General features: G+C 29.4%; 1 non-coding gene across 1 annotated transcript; it reads right to left on the bottom strand.

Moving 5' to 3' along the window:
* Nucleotides 1–783: 783 nt before the first annotated feature.
* On the bottom strand, nt 784–856 carry Trnat-cgu. Its single transcript has one exon. It is a non-coding gene; the product is annotated as a tRNA-Thr (tRNA).
* Nucleotides 857–5,037: the final 4,181 nt, after the last annotated feature.

The raw sequence follows: 5,037 nt of genomic DNA, 5'->3' as shown, positions 1-5,037 counted from the left end.
AGGGTGTCCCAAAAGTCACGGACGCCATTGTAGCATCTGATGAAAAAAATAATTCTAAGACGAAAAGTCCTTAGCCATTTTTCAATTAACCGCATAGATAATTAATTAATTATTCAAAATAACGTCTCTTTATTTGTTAGAGAGAGAGCGCCAGTGTCCAGTAAAGTATGTGCCAAACAAAGACACAACTAACTGTATGACTAACTAGTTTCTATAGCTAACGTAGTCACACATTTACTTACACATTCACACGTGCAAGTCTTCGTTGGCACGCACTTGACTTGACACTAGCGCTCACTCTCTAACGCATAAAAGGACGTTATTTTAATTAATAATTAATTATCTATGCGTCTGATTAAAAAATGGCTAAGGACTTTTCGTCTTTATTGCTATGGCTCTTTACCGTAAGATGGACGGTGGCGTTGTTTGCTCGGTGGGTCTTATATACGTGACTGAATAAAGTAGTCAGTACTTGTCTCGGATAGCTTAACTGGTAGAGCCCTTGGCGCGTAACCGAAAGATCTGGGTTCGATTCCCAGTCTGGGCTGTCTAATTATTTTTTCAATTACGGAAAAATTCCCACTGAGTAGGTCCCCCCTTTCCCCTATCCGTTCTTTCCCAACTCCCTTAAAATTTGCTTTGATATGGCTAAATTTATAGCTAAATTTATAGCTAAATTTGTCATTAAAGACAAATTTGGGAATTGGGGAAATAAAGGATAAAGGGGGGAGGGGGGACCTTACTCAGTAGGAATTTTTTGGTAACCGAAAAAATAATTCAGACAGCCCAGACCGGGACTCGAACCCGGATCATTTGGTTACGCGCCAAAGGCTCTACCAATTAAGCTATCCGAGACATTGTCCGTAACTACCATTCCGTCACCTAATAAATTGGTATATATATATCTATTTATTTGTACGATATAACGCGGCTTGTCAGCACGATAGCGTTTTCAATTTATGACAGATTCTTCTCAAACTCAGCATGCTTTATCTAAAGATCAAGACCAAGGTAAAGTTCGAAGATGAGCTTAATCGGGCGAGTAATTTAAAAATGACAGGATTTTGAAATTTTGAAAATCGTAAAAATTGATGTTTTTACTACTTCAAATTGGTATAATTACTGAACTTGACAAGATATTAAAATTCAGTAAAATGCATCGTAAAGCTCTTTTAATAAGCTTCAATTTTCACTACTCAGAAGTGGTAATAGCCTCAATATTACTTCTTTTAGAGTTCGTTTAATGAAACAGTTTTACTGTTGCAGCCGTTTCAGAATTAATGTCTGCATCATAGCTTAATCATGATGTAAATTCAATAATTACGATATTGATCAGTCTTTCGTGCAATGTTTTCGGGTAGGTTGTCAATAAATATGTCACAAATTAGTTCTAACCATTGTTTTCTTCAATTAAAATTTTATCCAGTTGCACAATTCTGATTAACTTGGAAACTGTTGTTCCTAAGTAGTTACTTGAAATTTGGACATTTATAATTCAAATCTTATAATCTGTGCAATTCTTTGGTTAATATTTGAAAAACTTTTTTTTCACAAGATAATCTTTTTTCTAAAATTCGTTCTAAATAGTTTTAAATTTATTATTGAATTTTGTTTTTAACTCGTGAATTAAGTTATACATTATCAGTGTTATTATATTATTTTATTAAAAATCAATTTTTTTTATTTGAAAAATCTACTTCCATTTCGGCTGCCGAATGGCCTTTTTTATTTTGATTTTTACTTTTCTTTTCGGAGTTTTTTATAGTAGGTGGAGGAGGGGGGGGGGTAAGGTTTCACATCACATTTACATTCATTCATCTTAAGAGTGGTTTATAGTTGATTTTCAAACGTGTTTTTCTCATGTGATAAAATTTCGAAAAAAAAACGCTTCGCTCTTTGATAGATAATTTAATTATCTATCGAAGAGCGAAGCGTTTTTTTGGAAAATTTTCATTTATTCATGCATAAAATGCGTTCTAAGATTCCATTTGTTGTACAAGTATGACAGAGATTCTTTCGTTTATCCAATAGAGGGCGAGAGAGAGGAAAAATGTAAACGCTTCTTAATTAAGTTTAACGCTTGGCTTATAAATAATTTTATAAAAACACCTATCGCTCTAACCGAGATTCGAACAGTACACCTAACGCACGCGAGACTACAACCTAACCGCATCGCTATACGAACGTTGGAGAAATTTTAATGTCAGGAGTTTCATTAACCAAATGTATAGATCTAAAAAACTGATTTCAGCCTCCTTGCCCTCGAGTAAAATTTGGAGGCTGAAATTAGTTTTTTAACTTTGACACGGGCGAGCATTCGCTTCCCGGGTAAAAAAGATTATATGTAATTATACATGAAAAATCGCCCTATATAATTATATATAATTAGATATAATTATATAGAATTATATATAGTTATTTCTATAAAAATAAAAAAAAACTCGGCGTGCGCGGGGATCGAACCGGGGACCTGACGCTTGAAAGGCTGACGCGCTACCTGTTTACCTATGAGACTTACTTGTAGAGCAGAGTTTGAAATATCTACAAGAAATGCAAATCTTATACATAATCAATTTTTATAAGTTAACTTAATTAATACAGTTCCTATTATTTCATCCACAAAAAGTACTATAGATTAATAAATTATAAATCATTAGAGTAGCAGACTCTGAGACAAAAAAAATTATATACAATTGTAGATGATTCATATATAATTATATGTGATTTCCGTATAGTTGCACTGATAGAAGGATTTGTTTATATTTAATAAGCTTTATTAGATGTTAATAAATGATTTATGAGCTGTAATAGAATTCGATATATCACAATAAACGTTATTATAATGTAATATAATTAATGCAAATAATTTATAAAGATGATTTTTGTTTATACGCAATCTTCATATCATATGACATTGCAAGTGAAACAAATTCACTCAACAAAATATTTATTAGATTTAATAAATATTTGTTAATTATTAATAAATACTTATTAACTAGTAATAAATGTACTTTCCTTCCAAATAAATATTTGTTGAATGGTAAAAAAAATTTATTAAAATTTAATAAACTAAATAATTGTCTTCAAACAAATTAAATTTCTAATAGTTAATAAATCCTTTTATCAGTTTTTTTACGAAATATATATAATTTTGTATAATCATATATAATTTCATGTAATTGTATATAATAATGTTTTTAACTTTTGTACAATTCTATAGAATTATATAAAATTATATATGATTATATCTAATTATGTATAATTATATGAAATTATATATAATTATTGAAAAAATGTTACATCTAATTGTATATTATTATATATAATCATATATAATTATATGCAATTATATATAATTATATGTAATTGTATATGATTATATATGAATATAAAAAAATGTTGCATCTAATTATATATTATTATATATAATCATATATAATTATATGCAATTATATATAATTATATGTAATTGTATATGATTATATATAATTATTAAAAAATGCTGCATCTAATTATATATTATTATATATAATCATATATAATTATATGCAATTATATATAATTATATGTAATTGTATATGATTATATATAATTATTAAAAAATACTGCATCCAATTATATATTATTATATATAATCATATATGTAAGTCGTATATAATTATATATAAGTAATATATAATAACATATAAGTATATAAAATTATATATAAATTTTTTTACCCGGGTTTACAAATGAGGAGATGAAGAAGGAGTCTCACACATCATGCGATTATTTTTGAAGTAAGAAATGATTAATATCAAAGTCTAAATTTTTAGTTATTATACTTTAACATTTTCAACATTCACATAGCGAATATTACTGTTTGAAATAGTATTGTCGTCCTAGGTGGACGTATGAGGGTTTTTTCGTGCAGACGATACTCAATCTGTAAATAATACGCGTACGCGCCAGTATCTACTAGGCTGTATAGAACTTTATACAGCCCAGGACAATGCCACGCATGCGTCACTAATCTTTATACAGCCGACTAGCTTACGTTTTAACTGTAATTTTAAAAGCGCGCCGGGCGCGTAATATGCTGAAAAGACAATATAATTGCATTAAAGCGCATGTGCCAAACTGTAAACATGGTCTCTAAAGTGCTCCGTATTTATAAATAAATTTCATTTGTTATTCGCATAATAAATTAAAGTTTGGAAAATCCAAAAGTGCACGCCTCATGACGCTCATTCATTTTTTAAGAAAAAAATTAATTGTGTAATTGATTAAAAAAAAAAAAAATTATAATTAAGTAGTTTCTTACAGAGTATTTTATATATATATTTTTTTTAATATCAGCGCTCTTTTTTCTTGTCATATGCGCTCGCAGTCTAAAAAAATCTAGCTTGATCAAGTGGCGCCATAATTTCCACGTGACAAATAAGAAAAGTTCGTTTGGCTTTGTACGGTTGTATCGCGTAGTGAATTTTAATAAAAATTCAATTAAAAAAAAAATACGTAAACTAGACCACTGATATGAAATACGGACCTAGTTAATCGAATTCTTAAACTAATAAAAAAGGTCCGGACTTGAAATATCAATTTGTTCGGGAGTAATCGTTGGTACATCCAAAATGGGGTGACATCCGGATGTCCACGTAAAATTTTTTTCAAAACGTTTGTTTTTCCAAAATAGCAACATGAAATGATTTTAGAAAGTAAAAGATGGTTTAATTTAAGTGTTTTTCCGGTGTACATCTACTTATATCATTGTATAAGTGTAATATGATTGGGATAGAGGCATTTAAAGATCACAAAATTGCTTGACCTTGACTAGTCGAGTATAAAGCACAACCTCACGCGCTTCGCGCTATGAGGTGTGCAATAATTTGCATTTTGAAGTGTAAGTAAGTGATCTATTGACAATTTAAACAATTTACACAATCAGTTTGCGCTATTAAATTACTTGAATTAATAAAGTTCGTAAGCCGCGTGTAAGCCGTTAAAATAGCCAATCTACACATGGCAAAACTTGAAAAATAATTTTATACTGAACAA

The sequence above is a fragment of the Cotesia glomerata genome, linkage group LG5 (genome assembly GCF_020080835.1).
Source record: "Cotesia glomerata isolate CgM1 linkage group LG5, MPM_Cglom_v2.3, whole genome shotgun sequence".
Taxonomy (NCBI): domain Eukaryota; kingdom Metazoa; phylum Arthropoda; class Insecta; order Hymenoptera; family Braconidae; genus Cotesia; species Cotesia glomerata.
This window is presented reverse-complemented; position numbering and strand designations above follow the sequence as displayed.